The sequence below is a fragment of the Myodes glareolus genome, chromosome 2 (genome assembly GCF_982192425.1).
Source record: "Myodes glareolus chromosome 2, mMyoGla1.1, whole genome shotgun sequence".
Taxonomy (NCBI): Eukaryota; Metazoa; Chordata; class Mammalia; order Rodentia; family Cricetidae; genus Myodes; species Myodes glareolus.
Window position 1 is genome coordinate 66543329 of NC_142027.1, and position 6538 is coordinate 66549866.

The window sequence follows — 6538 nt, forward strand, 5'->3', positions numbered from 1 at the left end:
CAACATACTTGCACACATGCACATATACACAGAAAATAATTTAAACAGTTTTTTTTAACATTTTGCTTTCAGTTGAGGCTTGAACTTCTCGAGTTTACCATATACTAACTGGGAGAAAGATGACACTTTTGTGACTAGCTTGAGTTCTCTGCCAACAATTCCCAAATAATTGCAAATCCTAAACCTATCAGTTACCTATGGTGGCATTCTCTTTTCCCACCAAAGTATCCCTAGCAGACTTCTCTTATCCTCTCTATTGTCCGGCTGTCATACATCCTAACCATTTTAGGTTCATCTTTTTCTTTCAGCCCCCATTTCAGCCCTATGTATTTAACTTTTTCCAACTAGGAAAACAAAAGCAAGCATCTTTTCAAATAACAACCAAGAGGCTTAAATTCTAATAAAGTTCAGTGTCTTCAGGATTGACATATAAAAGGGATAAAGGGTGCCCACGAGGGTAACAGGTTCTATTGTGCTGAGTTGAGACTTTGGTCTATTTCTCTGCCTTCCACACTGTACCGTACTTATGTCAAGGATTTGTCTCCAGGACAGCACCACGTTTAAAGAAATATCTTTTCCCATTCTCACAAATAACTAAGATATTCTGGATAATCTCATCTGCATCGTATAAAGCTCATTCCTAGCACCTTGAGTAGGACAGAAGTCCTTTGTCAGAGTAGGTCCCAATTTTATGCCCAGATTTTTTTTTTTGTTATTGTCTCTTTAAGCACATTCTGACAGTTGCCACCCATGAAGGCACACTCAAAGCACAACCGGCACAATGCAGCCATTTCACATTCTTCATCTCACTTAGTCCTTGCAAGAACCGATGAGTAGGTAAGTTCTGATATCAAGAGTTTTCCAATGCCAGGAAACTAAGGCATTTCTTTAGTTTGTCAGATCAATGTCCTTAACTACCCAGAAACCCTCAAAAGCCTTCAGTGACTCTTCATTTCTTTTCTAATCAAAATGATACCCCATGTGGCTTTCAAGATCTCCACAAATTAAAGCCTAGTGTGGTGGAACATGCCTGTAATACCATCACTCAGGAGGCAGAAAGAGGAAGATTGCACAGGAGTCTTGGGCCATCCATGGGACATAGTGAGGTCCTGTCTAAAAAAATTGTTTTTAAACGCTACACAATTTCTCTTATTTATATTAGCTTTGTTTATTTCTCCAACTTTCTATTATTGAGGCCTGGATCTTTCATCTTGGGCAAAATCCATGTTCAAGCAGATGCAGTGTTTGCATGTCAATAGCAGTATTGCTAAGAGCAGGCTCACTTGACTGCATCCTTGTTTTTTTGAGTAGTTTTTTTTTTTTAAATTTTCTCATGTTCCCAAACTTTCATATCCATCATGCAAGTACCACCTTCTAGAAGACATAAGTTCCATATTATTTAACAGTTGGACAGGTACTTATTTCAATCTGTCATAGCTTAGTCGCACTTGTATTTCAAAAAGTTCCTCCCTGTTTATGTCATGGCCCCTAAATGTACATAGCTTGTCCACAGACTGTCACATGCTTCCTAAAGCTGTCTAATGTGATTTCCCGATTTTGAGATCTGGTATCACCTTAGCCTTGTCCTTTCTAAGTATAGGATGAAAATTTTTTTATCTAGGTATATGATAGAAGTATTTATTTATTTTTATTTTATGTGCACATTTGTCTGTGTGAGGTTGTTGGATCCCCTGGAACTGGGGTTACAGACAGTTGTGAGCTGCCATGTGGGTTCTGGGAATTGAACCCGGGTCCTCTGAAAGAACAGCCAGTGCTTTTAACCACCAATCCATCTCTCCAGCCCTGATGTAAGTATTTCTAAGTATATTATGGTCGTATTTTTATCTAGGTATACAATGGAAATACTTTTTCCATTTTTTATAAAATGTTTTTATAAAACATTTTTTTATTCATGTTTTTATAAAAACACTTCACACCATTCCCCCTTTAGGCATTCTCCTTACTTCTGGTATAGTTGTAGCAATCTTGATTCAGAGACTTGAAGTGTAGGAATAAAAGTTCTCGGGCAAATGCACACTAGTCTAAAAGATAAGATCTGAACTGTGCTCCTCTCCCATTACCATTCTCCATATCTATAACATCATACTGGTCTTTTCTAACACAGCACACACACAGCCACTGTCTTTCATAGCAAGGTATAGCATAACAGCTCAAATAGCAGACATACTCATTGGTGAAGGAGCTTTCTTGGCCACCAGAACCGGATTATAGAACTGGGCAGAGCTTTGACTTTCAGATCCCAGGAAAAGCCATCAACCCAATCCAACTTTGTGTGTTTTCTTGGAATTAGACTAGACACTGGAATATAGAAATAAATAGATCATACACACTGAATTCATGAAGGAATAGAAAGGAGTCCCTCATGGTCAGGGACACTGCGCAAACACAGCCCACTGGATCAATTGACTGGGACTCATGGGAGCTCCCAGAGATCAGGGAGCCTGTAGGGGGTCTGACATTTTGACTGAGTAGCTTGGTCTTCTCATGGGACTCCTAACAGTGGAAGTGGGGGTGTCTCTGGCTCTTTTGCCTGTTTGTGGGACCCTTTTCCTTCTACTGGGTTGCTTCATCCAGCCTTGATGTGACAGTGTGTGCCTGGTATTACTGTAGCATGTTATGCTGTGTTTGGTTGATGTCCCTTGGAGGCTTTCTCTTTTTTGAGAGGTGGTGGCAGAGGGGGGTGGATCTGGGGGAGAGTAGAGATGGAGGGAGAGACTGGGAGAGGGGAGGGAGAAGAAAATGCAGTCAGGATGTAATATAGAGAAAACAAAAGAGAGTAAAAGTATGGTAAATGTCAAGGAGCCTGCACTAGATAGAACAAAGGAGCAAGGATAGAAGATAGTTTCCAAAGACTGGTGGTAATATTTGGACTGAGATATTGGGGGGCCTGGAATGTTTATTACTCTGTTCCCATCCAGCAGAAGAGTCCCCGAGTAGAGGACAATTATTCAGTAAGCATGTTTGCCGTTGAGAGAGAAGAGAGAATTCACAAGAAACAAGAAAAACAAAGTTTGGAGGTTTTAGAAGCTGGTGAATTTAGTAAGTGTAATCATGGTGCTAGCGTGAATGAAAGGGGACCGTTGGGTCTAAGGCTGGATCTGTTTCAGCTCAAGGTCTGAATGTAAAAACCCTTCTGAGGCTTTGTACATCAGAGGCAACAGAGAGCCGTGAGATGATTTATGGGCTGGGGTCACACAGGCAGATTCTGCTGATACACTGACCATCAAATGATGGCCTCTCAACTCCAAAGCCATCCTTCACTGCCTCAGCCAAAAGGGAAGTATTTAAATGTTTTCCTTCTGCCAGCTGCCATCACGTTGGGCTTTGCCTGTACAGAGCACTGGAGGGACCTACAGGGAGGCGCAACCATTTTTCTTAAAGGTTCAGATGTGTTCTTGCTGGACTCCAGAAACAACTGGGGTGTCTCTGGTGTCCCCAGCTCTGGACCCTGAAGCACAGCGTCTCTAGCATCTGACTCCTGCTGTATGCCATCTCTCGAGTGTCTGTGGTACCCATAGCTGACATTTTTGTTTGTGCTATGGTTTAGTAATAAAGTCTGTATGTTAAAGATCTGGTCCCCAGGGGGCGCTACTGAAAGGGGCTTGAACTTTTGAGATCATGTGATCTTAGAGTCTTCCTTTTCTCTTTTCCTCCTGACTCAGGAGATGAGTGGCTTGATCTGCCACGATTCTCCATCCTTACTTTATGATGGGCTGCTATAGCTAGAGGACAAAATTAACGGGGCCACTTGATTTTGAATTAGAACCCCTAGAACTGTGATCCAAAATAAGTCTTGTCTCCTTATAAGTTAATTACGTCCCGCATAGTGATGGGAAGCTGACTGACTCATGCTGGTACCTTCTTGGGAAGCTCTGTAGCAGAGTGCTGCCAGAGAGTCATGGTCTCAGTTTCTCGGACATCCTAGAGAGTCAGTTCTGTGGGGGTGGCATCTCCACGGTTCCTCTGACCTCCAGGGGACTGTGGTCACAACCCTCTATATCACGCTCAGTATTAGTCCTTCCCTGAAGTGGTCTAGCTCAAGGCTACTCCTTATACTTGTGATCCCTGCATCCTTTGATTCTTCTCTATCTCCTTTTAGCCATTCCTCCATCACTTCAAGCCCATTGGTGTTAAATTTTTTTTTTTAAATGATGATCCTTCTTTGTTAAAATTACTTGGTGCTGTTTCTCTCTGAGCCTGAAACACGCTGGCCAATAGCTTCATGAGTGAACTTAAGAGAGTGGGGTGGGCCAGATCGGAACCTGGCAGTCCTTTGGGCACAACCAGAGCTTCAAGTCTCTATAAAGTAGGGGGAGGGGACAGGAAATAGACATTTAGGAGATTGGACATACAGGACTTGGGAAGAGGTGGGGGAGGAGAGAGGAGTCTAGAGTAACTCCCGGTTTTCAAGGCCTAAAGACGAGGCGGGCGGTGGCATTACCTTTGTGGAAATGTCCAACACAGCAGAAGTGCAGAGCAAAGTCTCCTTTACTGACACTTACTTTCAGGAGTTCCGTGCACTCTTGAGTCACAAAGCTTTAGAATCTTAGGTTCTTTGTCAACCAGACTCAACTTCTCAGCCTCTGAGCCCTATGACCGATTTATTCCCATCCATTTCTTAAAGGAGGGGAATGGTCTATTCCATCTCACAGTTCCACTCTTCCAACGTTTTGCCAAGTTCTTTTCCATTCTTAAAGTTCTTGGTTCGAGTAAGCTTCCTTTCTTCATACATTTCAGGGCCCACCTCCACTTCTTACAACTCAATAAATGCGCAATTAAGAGAAACCTTCTCGCCTCCCAAAGGAGAACGTTGAGCATACTCGCTAAGTGCTAAAGAACACAGGTTTATCAAGTATCACCTATAGCTTGTTCTGGGATTTCATTTGGTTTTATTGGTGTGGTCTAAGGGTTCAGTTATAGACATTAAGTTGTTCAATTAAAGGAATGAAAGTCTCCACATACTGGAATCTCAGAGTTGTTTTCTATGAACAGTTCTTGGAACACAGGACCAAGTCACTGTGCATCCTTGCTCTTATTTGAGACAGGGAGTGGTGGGTTTGGAACACACAGTGACTCTGGCCTGGAATGTGCTTCCTACTTTACACAGGTGAATTCTTTCCTTAGAGCTCAGTTTAATTCTTCCCTGACCTCCAAGACAGTTCCACGACACCTTTTCAGTGACACTTAGCTTAGAGTTGACATGATTTGTGTGATTCTTGGATGAACACACTTCTTTGTACGTTGTAAAGCCCAGGGTAGGCTTGACCAGCATTTTGCTCACTACAGAATCCTAGTGCTGGCCTAATGCCTGGAACTCAGAGTTCAGTAGATATTGGTGGAAGAATGAGTGGTACCAGTTTATAGTGTATCAGTCACGCCCGTCAGTCCCCACAACTGTCTTTCCAAATGTGTTCTTATATCCGCGTTACAAATGGAGAAGCAGTGGGGGCTAGTCAGATTCCACTGTATTTTCAAGCCATAGTACACAGAATTAAAGAATATAATAGTAGTTCTGGGTAAACACACACACACACACACACACACACACACACACACAAAATTGGGCCAGAAATTAATACTCCCCCACTTAAAGATTTCTGCGCGCCCTTTCCCTGTTCTGTGGGCAAGGAAGAGTTGGGAACTCAGGTGGGTCCCCTGCAGTGGTGGCAATGGCCAGGGCTCCTCCCCTCCTCCTTCCACCCCCCCCCCTCCGCCCCTCCTCGTCCCACTCCTTCCACTCCCCCTCCTCCTTCCACTCCCCCTACCTCAGGTTGGCTCCCAAAGGGGCTATCCCGCTTCAGGTGACTCCTAGCGCCTGCTGTCAGGCGAAAGATGTGGGGAGCGCCTGGGACCTTAGGCGGTGGAAGAGCGGCAAGATCTACTCCGAAAGGGCGGGACCACGAGGGACGCAAGCACCACTCAGGGCTTTATTAGCGGTGTGCCTTGCTGGGCAACCCTACTGCCTGCCCACCAGGGAGCAGGAGCATTATGTGACGTCATAGACTCTCCAGCACCGAGTTTGCGTTTGCGGGAGGGAGGATCATAAGGCCTGTGGAGGGGTGGCGGTGGTGGAGAGCCCATAGGATGGAGGAGGGATTAGGAATCCTGGGCATACACAGAAAGTGGTAGGTGAGGGAGACCCTTGGGGATCGCAGCCAACACTGCAGCACGTTTGTTCATGCCAGGGCATACTGTGAATGCAAATCAGGTATTAACTCAGTTCGTCTGTTCGGCCACTTTTACCTCCACATTCTCAGATGAGACAATTGGGGCATTCAGCAACTAGACCAAGATGAGGATTAGCTAGAGACAGGTCTAAGTTTCTCCTAACCTCTATCCTACTAAGAAAGGGGGTGGAGCTAAGGTGTATAAATACAGAGCCTGAAATGTTTGGGGGCACAGAGCAAAAAGGAATGCGTATTCTTCCTGCAGTGTGTGGTCATATGTGATGGGTGCTTTCACACACACAAGGCAATGATGTCTCCGGGTACCTTCACTATAGGGGACAGCATCAGGT

The 6538-nt window shown here is 44.4% G+C and overlaps 1 protein-coding gene across 2 annotated transcripts in view; it reads right to left on the reverse strand.

The window, feature by feature from the left end:
- Positions 1 to 5991, reverse strand: part of Ropn1 (rhophilin associated tail protein 1) — a 28442-nt gene extending 22451 nt beyond the window's left edge. The window contains exon 1 of one of the 2 annotated variants that reach the window (XM_048454139.3): positions 5787 to 5991. The gene's annotated coding sequence lies outside the window, so the exon portion shown is untranslated. Of the gene's footprint in view, positions 1 to 4462; positions 4538 to 5786 lie in introns of those variants that run through there. The other variant, XM_048454140.3, reaches the window with a different exon arrangement.
- Positions 5992 to 6538: the final 547 nt, after the last annotated feature.